The sequence below is a fragment of the Notolepis coatsorum genome, assembly GCF_963971535.1.
Source record: "Notolepis coatsorum genome assembly, chromosome: 9".
Taxonomy (NCBI): Eukaryota; Metazoa; Chordata; class Actinopteri; order Aulopiformes; family Paralepididae; genus Notolepis; species Notolepis coatsorum.
The window spans coordinates 133,264,335-133,283,282 of record NC_140173.1 but is presented as its reverse complement, the minus strand read 5'-3'; positions in this window follow the sequence as shown (position 1 = coordinate 133,283,282).

Here is an 18,948-nt window from a genome sequence, read left to right as displayed (position 1 = left end):
GACAGGTCCTGAGAGCAGCTGAAAGGAAGTATAGAAAGTCATGCCTCACTGCTGACATCGACACATATCACAACCTCTTGTTAACATTCTCCAAAACCATCACTAATGCCAAAGCTTCTTTCTTCCACCATAGGATCGAGGCCTCTGCCAAGAATCTTCGCAAACTGCATGCTACCATGTCCTCCCTCCTCACTCCCCCCCCACCCCCCCCTCCCTCATCTTTCTCTGCCGAAGACTTTGCGATCTTCTTTGAGGAAAAAGTGGAGAACATCCGCAGCTCCTTCTCCCAACCCCCACCCATTCCAAATGCTGAATCGAGAACCTCATCCTTCACTCTGTCATCTTTCTCTCCCATTACAGAAGCAGAGACCCTGACACTGGTAACGTCAAACCGTCCGACTACTTGCCAGCTGGACCAGCTACCCTCCCCACTCCTCCAGACCATAGCACCAGACATCCTCCCATTCCTAACTGCAACCATCAACTCCTCACTCAACTCGGGGGTGGTCCCCACCTCCCTAAAACAAGCCAGAGTCACGCCGCTCATAAAAAAACCAACCCTGAACCCTACCGTCATAGGCAACTACCGTCCTGTCTCTCTTCTCTCCTTCCTTTCTAAAACACTTGAACGTGCTGTATCCAACCAACTTACTGCTTATCTCTTACAGAATGACCTCCTAGACCCTAATCAGTCAGGCTTCAGGACTGGTCACTCCACAGAGACAGCCCTCATTGCGGTCACAGAGACACTTCACTTAGCAAAAGCGAAAGGCCTCTCCTCTGTCCTGATTCTCCTAGATCTATCTGCAGCCTTCGACACAGTCAACCACCAGATCCTCCTTGCGGCCCTCGCAGGAATGGGAGTGGCTGGCTCTGCGCTGACATGGCTGTCATCATACCTCAATGACCGCTCCTACCAAGTGTCATGGAGAGGGACCCTGTCGGCCACCCGCCCCCTGCGGATGGGTGTCCCCCAGGGCTCGGTTTTAGGACCCCTTCTCTTCTCCCTCTACACTAAATCACTGGGTAACATTATCACGTCTCATGGCTTCTCCTACCATTGTTATGCCGACGATACTCAACTCTTCCTCTCCTTCCCTCCCTCAGATATCCACGTCTCTGAGCGGATCTCGGCCTGTCTGTCCGACATCTCAGCCTGGATGACGTCCAACCACCTCAAACTGAACCTAAGCAAAACAGAATTGCTCCACCTGCCAGCCAAATCCTCCCCCCTAACCGACCTTTCAATCACAGTCGAGAATACAGCTGTGACTGCGTCCCCGACCGCCAAGAACCTTGGTGTTGTCCTCGACGACCAGTTGAACTTCTCTGCTCACATCGCAGCGACGACCAGAACCTGCCGATTCCTCCTGAGCAACGTCAGAAGGATACGCCCCTTCCTGACAAAAGAAGCCACCCAACTCCTCGTCCAATCAACAGTCATCTCCCGCCTCGACTACTGCAATGCACTGCTCGCTGGCCTCCCGGCCACTGCCACTAAGCCTCTTCAACTCATTCAGAACGCAGCGGCCCGCCTGATCTCAAACCTACCGAAGTCGGCCCATGTCACCCCACTTCTTAGGGACCTGCACTGGCTCCCCATTGCTGCACGAATCCGCTTCAAGGCCCTTGACCTAGCATACCGTGCGGCAAAGGGAACGGCTCCCGCCTACCTCCGGTCAATGGTCTCTAACTACACACCCTCAAGACCCCTACGCTCTGCATCTTCTGGCCGCCTCAGACCTACTCCTATCCAAGCTCCGGGAGGGTCATCAAAGAGAAGTCGCCTATTCTCAGTCCTTGCCCCACAATGGTGGAATGAACTACCCACCCCAGTTAGGACAGCCGAATCACGTCCAATCTTTCGCCGTCGACTAAAGACGCACTTCTTCAACCATTATCTGAATAAAAAAAAAAAAAAAAAAAACAATAAAAAAAAATCTAACCCTAACTAACCGTACTGTCATGCACTTGTCCTAATAAACTAACCTACACTGTAGCACTCAACACTTTGATGAACATTGTTGCTCAGCTGATAGAGTTGTGCCCTTCCTGATGGCTTGTCGTACAGAACTTGTAAGTCGCTTTGGATAAAAGCGTCAGCTAAATGACTAAATGTAAATGTAAATGTATATGTACAATGTTCGATGCAGAATAGAAGTAACTGAGTTACCATACAATATACTATGCAATGTACTAATACAATACTATATAGTGCAGTTCAGTACTTAAATCTGCTGTCAGTCATTGCTCACTATTCCATCTGCACTGCATTCCATCTGTGGACCTCCTGCGTGAGACCACTGCGGTGTAATCCTTTACTGGTGTGACTTAGAATAAACTCATCCTTTGTTATATTCTGAAATCTGACTTCGTCTCAATCTTATAATTATATCAGATCCACCTGTGTGTGTTATCTTCTACCCTTTGTCCTCCGTTGCAGCAATCAACCAACACACTTTTAGAGGTTCTTTCAATGTGAGGTATATATTCACATGCATTCTTGAATAGTTGGATTTGTAAGTGGAAAATGTGCTTTTTGGAACTTTATTAACCCACTGTAAATCAAGATGTACAGTAGTAGTCAGTTTTACAAACATTATCAATGTGAACCTTTTATCAGCCACAAAACACATCTGTTTAAAAACTCATATTTACCTGTTGTCTAGTGTTTAGTCTGTGTCTAGAGCTCAGTCAATCAACTAGAGAATTAAAACATGTCAATATCTATATCTGTATATATATCTTTTATTATTTTATTAAAATGTTCTATCCATTTGTTTGTTTGGATCACAAATTGGGCCTTTACAATGTTGAAGGCTGAAGAATTCTTTGTATAATAAAGCTGTTAATAGTTGCTTGAATGGCCTGATTTTGAAGGGCCAGTTTGTAGAAACTGTAAATATCAGATGAAGAGGCCTAGAGTTTTCAGGGATTTTGATTGAATATACTGAATGTGTCATAGTCACAGCACGAGCGTACTTCACGCCCCCTCCTTTTCCCCTCACAACATCCACCACGCACCCCTCTTCATCCTCCCTTCCATCCACTACGCACTCCTCCTCATCCTCCCTTCCACCACGGAAGCTTCACGCCCTTATATGGCTAGCATCCCTTCACTTCCCGTCACTCAGCCCAGCTGCACTTCATCCCCCTAATTCACACGCTGTCAGGCACCTCACTCCTCACAGCTGTATCCCATCCCCCGTTGATGAGGACCCTACTTCTACCGGGCGACGCTGACCAGAAGTCGTCGTGGTGTTAGTATCATTACCTAGGTACGACGTCTCGGCCTGAAGCCCTGCTAACCTGCTCTGTGATTATTCCTTGCTCTAACCTGTCTCTCTTGTGCCCAGGACCCCCGTTCCAGTGCACCTTCCTGCCTGGACATCCCGTGCTGCACAAGGAGTGCTCCAGCTCTCTCTCCCGACACAGACCTGTGTCTTCTGCCCTCAGCTGCACTAGGAGTGCACCTGTCCTCGTCCCCCAAGACCATTATAATCCCTGTCTGTTGCACATTCCTGATGTAATATTTGTCTGCTTGGGAAATACCATTAAAACCCCTTGAAACGCTCCAGTCTCCTCTCCTGTGTTCAGCGATTGGGCTGTGCTTAGAAACCACTTCTCACAGAATGTTGAATTTGTAAAAGATTTCTCCCCATGTTTATTTTTGTTGTACATATTACATTATTATTATTATTATTATTATTATTATTATTATTATTATTATTATTATTATTATTATTATTATTTATTATTATTATTATTATTATTATTATTATTATTATTATTATTATTATTATTATTATTATTATTATTATTATTATTATAAGTATAGTAGTAGGCCACAAGTACTTGTTTTGTGTGATTACAGTGTACACAACAAGTAATTCTGTTGCTTTACAAAAATTACCCTCACGGACAGTACAAATATACCTAACTGAAAACACACACACTAATTCTCGTGTATGATGATGATGATGATGTCATATGAAACTTCCCAAGTCTGTGTCATTTTAGTCTGGAACTCTAGGTTATTTCTCAGTGTCTACTGATGAAATACAATGATGAACATTCTAATACCTTTTTCACATGTACGTATAATGTCACTTACATTGTGTGGGTGTGAGTGTGTGTGCGCACGCTCGCTAGGTATGTTACTGACAAAGGCTGTGCTGTATCTCAAAGTGACTGACCTGTTTGTGTCTTAACAAGGTTAGTTTGTGGCCAGTAACCATGGATACACCCGCTTCCTGTTGCACAATAAAGATAATTTCCTGTGCCGAAGGCTGTTTTTCCTTTTTTGACATTTTCAGAGAGAGAGAGAGAGAGAGAGAGAGAGAGAGAGAGAGAGAGAGAGAGAGAGAGAGAGAGAGAGAGAGAGAGAGAGAGAGAGAGAGAGAGAGAGAGAGAGAGAGAGAGAGAGAGAGAGAGAGAGGCAGACATGGCGTGGGGCTCTTACACACAAATGGAAAATTATCTCATTCATCTGAGCAGATTACTTTTCCGTTGAGCTGGGTCACACATGCAGATAATCTGATACTGTGTTCCGTGGCAAATTATTCTTTTATTTATTGTTATTTATTTGTTATGATCTATTATCTGATATAGAATAAATGGAGTTCATGCATAGTATTTGGGAGGAGAGGCTTGAGTAGTTAAATGTCTATTTTTCCTCTATTGAAACGTCCACTACTTTGAAGCACCTGTAGAGGGCCGCCATGACTCGCCAGCAACATAGAGAACATTCATTCATGGCTGTTATTATCCACTATGGATATCATTCATATCCAATTAGTTCGGTATGAAGTAACCCTTTTTGTTGAAAGAAAAAAGCAATGTAGCTCTAATTGCCTAACTTCCTGTTTTTTTCCCCCTTTCAATTAAAAATAATATTTATTCCTGATCTAACCCAGGCCCAGATATAAATTACGTCATTATTGAAACAACTTTCAGATTCTGTTACGTGAATGTTGGTCCTTCAAGTGCACCTTCGAGTGCAATAATGTCGTGGCTGCCAACATTCTATTCTCAAAAGTGTCTATATGCAGACTGTACACACACAGCAAGCAACTATTAAAGGGGCACTTCACCAAAAAAACAATACAGATTTATTTTGCACATAATATGTACTTAATGTATACTGTATAGTGGTTACAGTATAATTGTAGATTGCTATCATACTGTGTTATATGGATAGACTATCAGGGGTTGTCAAAGTTTTCATGACTGAGGGCCAATTCAGGGGTGGATTGAGGTCCACCCAAGAAAAAAGGTAACACAAAATAATTCCAAATTGCTAGCTAACGTACCTATAATGATGATGTAATCTGTCTCGTGACGAGTGCCATTCAACCAGAAGCCTATAGCAAACGTTCAACTGTATTGGAACCAAACCAAACTTACCACATGTATATTATTTACACGTTAACAACTCATTGTGGGTGGCCAGAAACCTTTCCGAGGGCTGCCATTGGCCCACGGGCCGCACTTTAAGAATGCCTACTATAGAGTAGATTGAGGTAGGTCGTTATGAGTACAGTGAGTGAGGTAGTTACAGTATGAGTACAGTGTAAGAGACAGATGTAGGCAGTGTAACAGTAGACAAGCATGGATTGAGTATAGGCATCAGAGTTCAGAGTGCATAGGTATGGAGAGTGTGTGTGTGTGTGTGTGTGTGTGTGTGTGTGTGTGTGTGTGTGTGCGTGTGTGTGCGTGTGTGTGCGTGTGTGTGTGTGTGTGTGTGTGTGTGTGTGCGTGCGTGCGTGCGTGTGTGTCTATAGGGTTGCACAACAGCGAGATGACAGCTGGTGCCTGCTGGTCCTGGAACTGAGGTTCCTATAGCGCCTCCCAGAGGGGAGGAGGGCAAACTATCTGTGATTGGGGTGAGAGGTGTCCTTGACGATACTGCGTGCCTTCCTCAGACACTGTTTGTGCTCAAAAGTCTCAATTGCAGGGAATGGTGATGCGTTGGGCGGTTTCCATCACCCTCTGCAGTGCTTTCCAGTCTGAGGCAGAGCAGTGGCCATACCAGACTGTGATGCAGTTACGTGCTTTCTATGGCGCAATGGTAGAAGTTCTGGTTTTCAATAGGAATCGTGTTGCTACAGTATAGTGTAATGGAAAAATATCTATGATAACAAGAGAGCTGTTGAAATAAAGATGAAAACTGCAAAACAAATACGTTTGTTCGTTTTATTTGGGCAGTCACACATGACTGGACACATACTGACAGTAAGCAATGCAAGATGCCAACATGTGCCCTGATAGATGGAATTCAGGAGATTATATAGCCCTCCCCGTCAGTGTGTGTGTGTGTGAGAGTGTGACTTCAGGAAGTGAAAGTGTGTGTGTGTGTGTGTTATGCTTACACGTGCATGTGTGTGCTTGTGTATGTATGTGCGTGTGTGCACGGCTATGTGTGTGTGCTTACATATGCGTGGGCGTGTGTGTGTGTGTGTGTTTTTAGGAAGTGAGGTGTTGCATTGTCTTGCAACATCACTTGACCTGTGAACTTGAGACAGTTGACATGCCGTAAAACACTTGTAGTCAGTTAGTTTCATAAAGGAAGTCCCTGTTTGCCAGAGATCGCATAAGGGTCAATTGTCGTGCACATGCATGTGTGTGCATGTGTGTGCGTGTCTATGTGTGTGTGTGTCTATGTGTGCGTGTCTATGTGTGTGTGTCTATGTGTGTGTGTCTATGTGTGTGTGTCTATGTGTGTGTGTCTATGTGTGTGTGTCTATGTGTGTGTGTTTTCAGGAAGTGAAAGGTGGCCCAAATGTGAAAGCTATGCTGCCTGGCAGAGATTGTAAGAAGGTCAAGTCTGCCTTGTGTTATAATGTGAGTCCACAGAAGGGTCAATTGTCTCCTTTGTGTGGCAATGTGTCATCAGTTTGAAACTCTTGGGACATATATCAGGCCTTTGGAAACAAAAGGTGATTATGTGTTTAACATGTGAATATAAAACAGACCTTGGTCCCAGATATTACAATGGGCCATGCGGTCATTATGGACACAGTATTTAGTTGTATATCAAAGGCTTATCTCATTTGAGGTGTCATACGAATTGTAAACATATAGGTCCCAGATATGGTACATGGGCAAGGTGATGTAAACGAAGTCAGACCCTGTGGTCGTGTCGAGGTCACATGGTAAAACAGGAAGCCAAGATGTCACGAAGGCAGACACAGTATTGTTAGTGCTTAAGGCCAATGTAATCTTTAGGTGTATATAGCAAGCATATTAATTGATATGCGATCACAATTATTCCACTACAATAGGGAACAGCCTGGGACCCATGACTGTCTTCTGACAGTTATTGATATTAGCAACCACTGCAACAACGGGAAGTAAACCTGGGTCAAGTCGAAAGCGTCTATATAGGGAAGCTGACATCACATTTCTGGAGCAAGCTACCGTTTGTAGATCACTCCCATTGACACAGGTTGACGTGGGTTAAAAGGTGGTTTAAAGGAAAACGCCAACATTTTGGGAAATTAGCTTATTTGCCATCTACCCTGGAGTTAGACATGCAAGAAGATACATACCTTTTTTCTTCTCTGTGCATGCAGTAGGAGTAGGAAGACATTGGGAACTGCTAATGGAGGAACCCACTTCGGGATCATCCGTATGTTTCTCCGGGTCCTATGTTCCCCGGGTTCTATGTTCCCTGCTTTGATTGATTAATAGATTGAAAATTTTATTAATTTTTATTATTTTATTAATTAATAATGTCCGCCTTGTTTCGAACGGTTAAGCTTAGGCCCTCAATCAATCAATCAAAGCGGGGAACATAGAACCCGGGGAACATAGGACCCGGGGAACATAGACATGCTCCCCCTACTTCCAGTGTGTGTGTCAAGAGTTACTCCAAGGTATTTTACTAGTGCCTGTTTTTTTTTTTTTATCTCTCCCGTCCTCCCCAATATTTTTAACTCACAGCCACCACTGACACACACATTGGGGGATGTTTTAAAAATATAATTTAACATATAATAATTTGTGCTTCACCAAAAAATTTGGTCAGCAGCCGCCACTGTCTATACACTGTCTGCAAGTTACACTTTATCAATGTGAAGCACACAGAGCTAGTCTGGTGTATCTGTTATTTTACCACACAGTATTTGTTGTAACTACACTCCTGTACTGTTCTTTATCATATATGTATATGTGATATTGGCAATGTGCTAGTTACATCGCTACATCGGTTTCCAAGGCCAGGGAAACTGGATAGTCCAGTTACATTGAGTTATCTAAGCCTATATGCAAAATAACTGTTTAGGCGACACGTTACCTACGGCATGATCGGCATCTGTCTGTCAAGTGTTCCACAGACATGAAGTAATCATAACACATTGTGTGTGTGGTAACTCATGTGATATCTTATAACCTAGTCATCTGTATTTGAGACATGATAGGGAAGTTCATTTGTTTCATGATGAAACATAGGATGTGAATATCCTGTTAGCTTCGGATAGCTCATTTTAAGAGCTTCTAATGGCTGATGCAACACTGTACCAAACTGTCACCCAGTATAGCAGTCTGCAAGTGCCGCCAACCAAAACAGCACAACAGAAAGAAGCATTTTATATAAAAGTATTGTGTACTTCTGTATGACAACTAATAAAGAAACTTGAACTTGAACTGATCTGCAAATGAGCACTTCTTCAAGGGAGAGTTTGCACACTGGGGGGATTTCCAGGAAACCACAGTTGCTTGGCCATCTAACTGTGGTGTAGGCTGTAGGCCTACTAGAGCGCCCACACAGATCGCTGCTTCTGTCCCAGGCATCCTTAATGTCGCATCTGCCCTACAGATGTAATGCCATCCTCGGCACCCCCATAACCACCAGAGACCAGACACCCCCCTCCCACTGCACAATGCACTGTTTGCTCAATTGTTCAAATATGTGTGTGTGTGTGTGTGTGTGTGTGTGTGTGTGTGTGTGTGTGTGTGTGTGTGTGTGTGTGTGTGTGTGTGTGTGTGTGTGTGTGTGTGTGTGTGTGTGTGTGTGTGTGTGTGTGTGTGTGTGTGCGCGTGTGTGTGTGTTCCCACTTACTTTTCAGGCACAGCAGTGTGACAATACTGTATACTGTATGTTACGGTATCAAAGTAAGTATCAAAAGCCTTTACTTAAGTACGGTAGAGTAGACATACCATTAATAGTACTGTGATAAAAGTAAAAGTCCTCCATTCAAACTTGTCCTCAAATAAAGCATATTCAAATAGTCTACACATGGATTCAGGCAACAAAAGTACAAGAATAATGTTTAACATCGTGTCCTCATATTTCGGTACAAAGAAATATTCTATCATGGTCACTTCCTCTTTTAGGTTATTGGCTAAAAAAAGTTTTTAAAGTACATACGTTTTATGAATTGATCGCATAACTTGTATGCAAAATCCATCATTAAAGGTAACTACAGTATTTGCAGGTGTCACTGTTGAATGTAGTAAAATGAAAAGTAAGATATTTGCTTTAAAATGGAAGTGCTGAGTGTACAAATACTTCAAAGTTGTGCTAAAGTACTCTTTGTTTAGTTAATTAAAGTTACCTCCACCCTATAGGGTTGCACAACACTTCAATGCAACCAAAACACTGAGATACCTACATGATGAATCATCTATTTGAAGTATTGTAATCATCAGAATTTATGAGATCAGCTTGTGTTGGCAGCAATATGAAAAAAGACATATCCAAATGTTTACGTTTGAAAAGATAATAGCTGGTTGGGTTGCCAGTTTGGGCCAAAATGTCTCTGCCTATAACTATTCCAATCATTAAAGTAGTTTTCAGTATCTATTGTGTATCGTGACACTAATTACTGTATCTCCACCATGCAGAAGCCTGGGAAGACCATGTAATCGCTTACGTCGGTGTGTGTGTGTGTGTGTGTGTGTGTGTATGGTGTGTGTGACGGATCGTATTGGCCTACTCTGCGTTGATGTTAATTGCTGATGTCCCGAGGGGGAGTCGAACAGGGGAGCTCCCGCTCCGCGGGCGACGACATAGACCGCTGCACTAAGAAGTGAATCCACCCCTAAGTACCGTACCTATGCGTCTATTAACCCTGTTATTATGGGGAAGTGAGTTTAACTCGCAGCCCGCTTACTGCCACAGTCACCTGTCAACACCCCTGTTTCTGTGACTGTGGATATACTCACGGACCTCCGTTACATATGCGTGTCTCTGTCCACAGCTAATCTCGCAAACTTTGCTCATAGACTGACAGTAGGCCATTTTCCAATCAGTCAACGACAAGTATTAAATCTTTTTTTTTTATCTACTTTTTTCTCCCATTTTCTATTTTTCTCTCATCCCAATTTCGTATTATCCAATTCTTCCCTCCCCTGTCTCGAACGTTGCTAGACCATGCCTCCCACAGGCCGGCTGCAATGTGGACTAAGTCTTACATCACGTGTCCCCTCCGGTACTCGAGGAGGCAGCCGTCGCATCTTTTCACCTGCACAGCGCGATCTCTCAGCGGCGAGGGTCTGCGTGGGAGGGACACGCCGCCCCCGTTGCTTCCTGATGCTACTGCGCAGGCGCACCAACCGAACTGTAGGAGTCGCTGTCCACAACGTCCGATCCCCACCCACCAGCTTCCCACCCCTAACACTGCCAATTGCGTTAGTATGAACGACCAGCCAAGCTGGTAGCAATGCCGAGAGCTGGGCTCGAACCCAGCATCTCCTGCATTAGTGGCGAGCGCCTTGCCCACTGCGCCACTTAGCCGCCCGACAAGTATTTTATTTGAAGTAATTTCCCTCATTGTCCATTGGTTGTGTTTCATGTTTGTCTGATGGAAGCAACAGTTGTGATTGGAGAATCAAGAAAGGGCAGGGTTTGAGATTTCACTTGTTCCAAATCCAGCTGAACTCGTTTCAAGAAATGTCACAAGAACAATCTTGAAATGCCTCCCTTCTCTTTCGAGACCATTTCACTTGGTCTTACTTTCTATTGTGAAATGATCTGGTCACAGTATGTGGCGGCGCAACAGGACCCCGGAGCAGACAAGACGAGGCAGGCAGCGAGATATCAAACAGAACAAGGAGGCGACATGAAAACTACAACAAAAACAAAACCTCTCAGTAAATACTGGAAGTGGGGAAAAAGGGGAAACAACATAACTATTCCTACATGCTAACAAGAACATGAAATGCGGGGACCACTTGCATGCAACACAGAACAATGGACCGACAAGAGAACGAAGGTTATCCTATAACCCTACGAGAGCATCTACGGGAGACTGAGAGCACCTACGGGAGACTGCAATTCGAAACTGGCCCCTGTAAATGTCCTAACCCAACCCCCTCCAATGTACAGTAAATGTTCTAACCCAATAATACACAAGACCCTCTTCTTGGGACCAAGTAAGGTTTTGTGGATAATCCAATGTACAGTTACCCCCCCCCCCCGCCTACCCCTCCCCCCACCCACCTCCAATGTACAGTCCCCCCCCCCCCACCCCACCTACCCAACCTCCTCCAATGTACAGTTTCTTCGTCAAATGTATATACTCTCTTTTTTAGACTCTTTTTGTATCACAAACAGTACTGTATTTGTAAATCTGGTATGTCATAAATGTATGGATGTAGCAGTACTGTCTATCTGTATGTCATGTATGTCATATATGTTATGATGAATTGAAAATGGGGGACCCTGATGTAAACAAGACGAAAGTCTTTCTCTGGTCTGCAACCCCTTAACAATTGTGTGTATTGAGCTGTACTGTATTGTACTGTAGGATAATAATAGTATTCAAATAGGAATAGAGTCAAATGACTTGCTCACTCAGAGGGTCCAGATAATAAGGTTTATTAACCAGATCAAATCAAATCAATACAACAATAGAGAGTATGGCTGGAGATCTTACCTAGAACAGACCAGCTCCGTCAGTCAGGTAAAAAGATCTCCTTCCCCAGTTGGGGGAGCAGTTAAGTAACACGTGAACAATGGGGGGAGTGGGGGAAGGGGAGGGGAGGAAGGGGGCGTCATACATATATTCCACAGTTGGGTCCTTTTCTCTTTTATAATGTGGCTGGGACAAGTATTCTCAGATGTATGATTGGAATAGGTAAGGTCAGCATAACATGAGATAATAAATGAGATAAAATAGTAAAATTATAAACTTGTTGTGACCTATTTCGGTCATAGGGTCAATAAATGAAAAGAAATATAAAATAGTAAACACATGAGATACACAATTTAAAGGAATGATAAAATGAATTAATAAATGAGTTAATTTGGTGAAATATAAAATAAACAATTAAAGGAATGAAAGTAAATATAAAATGAATTAATAAATGAAACAATTAAAGGAATGAAAGTAAATATAAAATAAACAAAGTAAAATGTCAGTATTTATACAGTGTGGGTTAAGATCTATGTGTATTTTTAGGGTTGTGAATATCGTCCCTTTTACTTTTTACTTGATGGCAACACCTTTTACTTTAGTATATACACTGTCATCTGGCTATGACCATCAGGTCGATGGTAAAATATAAAATCATTTAAAGGTTGGCATAGAGATATAAACGTGAATGATAAAATGAATTAAAATAGTAAACAATGAGATAAAACGGTAAAATATACATCGTTTAAAGGTTGGATAAAGAAATGAAAAGAAATATCAAATGAATTAGACTAGTAAACAATGAGATAAAATGGTAAAAACATGAATGGAATAGGACTTAATTCAAATATGACCATCAGCTCTGTGAATGACAGGAATGTTTAAGAGAGATATAAAATGAATTAAAATAGTAAACAATGAGATAAAACGGTAAAAATATACATCATTTAAAGGTTGGATAAAGAAATGAAAAGAAATATAAAATGAATTAGAATAGTAAAAATGGTAAAAACATGAATGGAATAGGACTTAATTCAAATATGACCATCAGCTCAGTGAATGACAGGAATGTTTAAGAGAGATATAAAATGAATTAAAATAGTAAACAATGAGATAAAACGGTAAAAATATACATCATTTAAAGGTTGGATAAAGAAATGAAAAGAAATATAAAATGAATTAGAATAGTAAACAATGAGATAAAATGGTAAAAACATGAATGGAATAGGACTTAATTCAAATATGACCATCAGCTCAGTGAATGACAGGAATGTTTAAGAGAGATATAAAATGAATTAAAATAGTAAACAATGAGATAAAACGGTAAAAATATACATCATTTAAAGGTTGGATAAAGAAATGAAAAGAAATATAAAATGAATTAGAATAGTAAACAATGAGATAAAATGGTAAAAACATGAATGGAATAGGACTTAATTCAAATATGACCATCAGCTCAGTGAATGACAGGAATGTTTAAGAGAGATATAAAATGAATTAAAATAGTAAACAATGAGATAAAACGGTAAAAATATACATCATTTAAAGGTTGGATAAAGAAATGAAAAGAAATATAAAATGAATTAGAATAGTAAACAATGAGATAAAATGGTAAAAACATGAATGGAATAGGACTTAATTCAAATATGACCATCAGCTCAGTGAATGACACAATTTACAGGAATGTTATAGAAATGAAAAGAAATATAAAATGAATTAAAATAGTAAGGTTTAGAGGTTCTGCATTGTGGATTCTAGTGCGTATCTGTGGAAGTATGGTGCGAGGGGGTTGGTGGGTTCGTCTTGCGTTTCTTCTCTCATGGTCGTGGCGATCATCATGGTTATCGGGGGGGGTTGGCTTGTGCAGAGTACTTTTGTGATGTATCCAACTCCGAATTTTATAGTATGCACACACACTACTAGGATAACAAATATTATTACTGCATACATAATGTACCGAACTACCACTGCTCCTATTGTACCAAGTTTCTCGGTCATCCAATCGGACATGGTATACGTTGGGGGGATGTGTGCGGCTCTGGAGATGTTGTGCAGGTGTTCAATGATGCTTGGTATAGTCATGTTGTCGTTTGCAGGTATGTAGACACAGCATTCTTGACCGATTAGTTTACATGTTCCTCCAGTACTAGATAGCAGGAAGTCCAGTGCTGCTCTGTTCTGCAATGTCATCAATCTGATTGATGTCAGTTCGTTGCTGACGAGTGACAGTCCTTCAGCATCTGTGTTGGCTAAGTCTTCTATCAGTGTGGATAGGTCTGCGATTTGATCTAGGGCTGACATCACACCATAGGAGGGGATTAGTGCTCTGAAAAAGTCGCATGTCTTGCAGGCCCGGTCATGTGTGTGGAAGTGATTTGCGTGGCGTGTCTTTCTAGTCAGTGGGTGTTGTGGTAGGGTCGGTGTCACTCTCATGGCTGGCACTAAATATCCTAATGCACATGTGCCTTTCCATCCGGGTGGAAGGGACGGGTAAGCTTGTGCGCCACATATCCAGTAGGTCCCAGGCGGTGCTGGTGTTGTCGTTCGTTGGGTGGTGGGGGGTTCTTTGGTTGTGGGTTTCAGTGGTGTCTTTACAGGGTGGATGTTGTCCCAGGGTGGTGTTAATCTTTGTTGGCGGATGGGGTAGATATTGTCTCTGGTCCGGGGGGATATCGTTCTTCGTTTGCGGGTCGCCTGGGGCACTTCACAATGTTCCAACACCCCGACATTCTTTCCCCAACCCTTTTGAGATACACATTCTGTAAACTTCACTGGGGTAATAGAAACTGGTATTCCATTTGTATCATGACTTTGTCGAATCTTCATGTTTGATTTTGTGCAGCTTTCAGCTGTCCCTGTGGACTTGTTTAGAGAGGCTTTGTGGCATTCTGTTAGTGGGAGGCCCATTAACGGAAAACCATCTTCGGTAGAATGGGGTATTAAGCCGCATACATAGCAATTTGATTGGTTAGCAAAATGTGCGACTGCTTGGCTTAGCTTTAAATATAGGTTGTTGCGGTGACTGTTAACATATCTTTTGGTGCGTTCAACTGCTTTCCCCTTACCGCCCTTAAACCCATTGATCCATGATTGAGGTTCGTCCAGTGTCGCCCACACAATGCATCCCGCTATGCCACATGCAATGATTAAGCAGTTCCAGTTGGTGGTCATTTTTCCTATTGTTATTGGTCTCATGGTAGATTTGCCCTTTTGCAGTGGGATGCGTGGATCCAGGATGCTTTTCCGTCGCACTTTACTGCCGTGTCCGTTACTAGCAGCACCTGAAATGGACCAGACCATCTGGGGTTTAGTTTACTTTTTCTTTTGAACACCATTATATATACATAGTCACCTGGGTTCAATCCATGACATGGTGTTGTTGGTGGTTGTGGTTGTGCCTGCCTCACTAAGGGGTGGAGCCTTTTCATCTGGGCACACAAAGCTTTGTAATAGTTAATAGCAATTTCGTCTGCTAGCAATAACTGGACTTGTGATAACGGGGGAAGCATTGTGGTTGGTGTCGACATTGGACGTCCAAATAATATCTCGTGAGGTGACAATCCTGTTCCTCTGTTTGGCATTGATCTCATTTGCATTAATACTAAGGGGAGGGCGTCGGGCCATTTAAGGCCTGTCTCTGTACATGTCTTAGCTAGACGGTTCTTGATGGTTGAGTTTTGTCTTTCTACCGCACCTGCACTTTCAGGGTGGTAGGGTGTGTGCAGGTGTATTTTCATGCCTAATGCGGTAGATAAGTTGTTTATCAGTTGTGCCGTAAAGTGCGTACCTCTGTCTGAATTTATGGAGTGTGGACACCCGAATCTTGGAATTATTTCTCTGACTAATACCTTAGCTACTGCTTGAGCGTCGTTGCGTCTGCATGGGAAGACTTCGACCCATTTAGAGAACATATCTACTAAGACTAGCGCGTACTGGTATCCCATGCTTTTTTCTAATTGGATGAAATCCATTTGGATGTTAACAAATGGTCCCCACGGTGGTGGGTGGGCGCCACGTCTAGTCTTTATAGCTTTACCTATATTGTGTTGATTGCATACAACACATCTTGAGCAGTATTGGTGAGCTAAACTGGTGATACCTGGCGCGTGCCACTGTGAAGTGATACTGCCCACCATTGCGAATTTTGACACGTGGCTAAGTCCATGTGCTAATCTTACTAACAGGGGGAGGAGTTGTTTTGGAGCTACAACTCTACCGTCAGCATGTTTCCACATGCCGTCTGGCATTTTGGAACAACCTGCTGACGTCCATACTGGCCACTCAGATGTCGCCTCTGCCTGTAATGAAACGACATGATCAAAAGTGGGAGTATTATCGTTGGCGATTGTGATAGCCATTTGTTTTACCAACAGGGAGGGGACGGTCGCTGCCCTTTTGGCACAGTGATCCGCTCTGGCGTTTCCCTTTGCAACCAGAGAAGGAGAAGAAGAATGTGCAACACATTTTACAACAGCCAATAGCTTAGGAAGTAAACACGCCTCTAGTAGGTTAGTGACTAATACAGCATGTTTGATGGGAATGCCTGATGTCTTAATGAACCCTCTGTGTTTCCATATTAATCCCACATTGTGCACTACATTGAACGCATAACTTGAGTCGGTGAAAATTGTAGCAGACTTACCCCTGGCCAACACGCACGCTCTCGTCAAAGCGAAGATCTCCGCTGCCTGTGCTGAACAATTATTAGGTAGTTTTGCACTTTCAATCATCACATGGTCATCAACAACAGCGTATCCAGCATTCAAATCACATCCATTAGTGTGTCTTGACGCGCTACCGTCAACATAATATACTAGATCACTGTTAACTAGTGGTGTTTGTTGTAAGTCGGCTCTGGGTGAGGTGACAGCTGAGATTGTATCAATACAGTTATGTGACATTTCGTTATCCTCATATAGGGGAACAAAATTTGCTGGGTTTATTGGCGGTGCACGTTTTATGGTCAAGTTTGGGTTTGCCAATAGGATCGCTGTGTATGTAGTGTGTCTGGATGCTGATAAGTGTTGTGTAGCTGCGTTTTGTAAAATAATACACACAGAATGTGGGACGTAGACTGTTACTGGATGTTCTAGAGTAATGTTGGCGCTTCTCGATACGCAGAACGCGGCTGCAGCAACTGACCGTAGACACGGAGCATACCCCAAGGCTACACTATCAAGTCTTTGTGAATAGTATGCTATTGGTCTCATCTTGTCGCAATTTCTCTGGGCTAGGATCCCTGTCGCGTAGCCTTCTCTTTCTGCGGCAAAAAGTGAGAATTCCATACTGTAGTCTGGCATGCCAAGGCCGGGCGCTGTGGTTAAAGCTTCTTTCATTGCTTGGAACGCAAGTTGTAGTGTCGGAGTCCATGCGATCTGTTTGGGTTGGTCATATAACGTTAGTGCACGAAGAGGCTGGTCTAATGCGGCATAGTTGAACACGTGTTGGCGACAAAAATTAGCTGCTCCCAAAAATGATAGCATTTCTGTCTTTGATTTTGGATTGGGGCAGTTTTGCAGAGCTTGTACTCGGGTGTGGGATATTACCCGTTTCGAACCGTCGAGTGTGTGTCCCAGGTATTTTACTCTGGTTTTGCAAAACTGTAGTTTTGGCAATGACGCTTTGTGTCCTTTGTTTGCAAGGGCAGTCAATAGTATGACAGAGTCTGTGTGGCATGCTGCTTCACTTGGGGATGACAACAATAGGTCATCTATGAACATTAACAGTGTACTTCCGCCGGGGAACTGTATATCTTTTAGGTCGTGGTGCAAAGCTTGACTATACAATGTTCCTGATTCTGTGTATCCTTGTGGTGCTCTCGTCCACGTCAGTTGTTTACCATTAAATTCGAAAGCGAAAAGATATTGTGAGTCGGCATGGATTGGGAAACTAAAATATGCACTGGATAAATCCACTACTGTGTAATGTGTTGTTGTTGTGGGGATTAACGCCATTACTGTAGATGAATCAGAAACCAATGGGGTGATGGGGATCACGCATTGATTTATGGCTCTCAAGTCTTGTATAAATCTCCAATCACGTTTGTTAGCCTTTATAATGGGACAAATTGGTGTGTTGCAAGGACTTTCGCAGTGTTTTAAAATGCCTTGTGATAGCAGCGATTCTATTACTGGTGTTATTCCATCGATGGCTTCCTGTTTCAGCGGATACTGCTCAAGTTTGGGAGGGGTACAATCTGGTTTCAGTGTGACTCTGTGGGGGACTGCAGATGTCATTAGCCCGACTTCAGTGGAGTGTGATGCCCACAGTTTATGGGGTACCTTAGACAATGAAGTTTCAGGAAGGAAAACAGCGTGTGGGGGCTCTGGTATGCATATCAATGGCCCTTCAATCATGAATGGGGGCATGGCTATTATGCATCCATCTTTCAATCTAGTTAAATTCCACCCATTTTTCATCTTAACAGTGTGGGAGGTAGCCGTTCTTTTGTCTGTCTGTAGTCTTCTCACCATGGGGGACAAGTCCTGTTCTCCTTCCGCCGTGTCGAATGCGATTGATATGTATGGGGTATAATCAGAGTCATGAATTGCCACTCTTTGAACTTCTGATAAGATTACTGTGGCTGCAATGCCCTCATGGGAGATGTATATTTCTGAGAATGCTGGAAACAGTGTGGTCTTACCAATGGATGATTTTACCTTTTCTATATATACTTTTGGTACGTCTGTATCCCATTTGGACGCTGTTACGTGGTGTTCGGCCAGGAACTTCATCTGTAAACACCTCGCGTTCACTCCTGTGTCGGCTTCTGTTATTTCTTTCAATGCTGTGGAAACAAACTCATTGATAGGATCATTATTTAATTCCCATCTGTATTCTATCACATTTCCCACTCGTTGTGACATCATCTGTTGTATTTCAATTCTTTCTCCCTTCTCTGGTAGCTGTAAAAAGACTCCATCTTGTGAGCAGTAAATGTTAGCGTTCATTTTACAAAGCAAATCTCGTCCACAAAGGTTAACTGCTGCTTTAGATGTTAATAACAAAGAGTGTTCAGTTGAAAAAGAATCGTTAGTTGATTCTATTTTAACTGGTATAGACAAAGGGATTGTCTGCGGGATACCGCTTA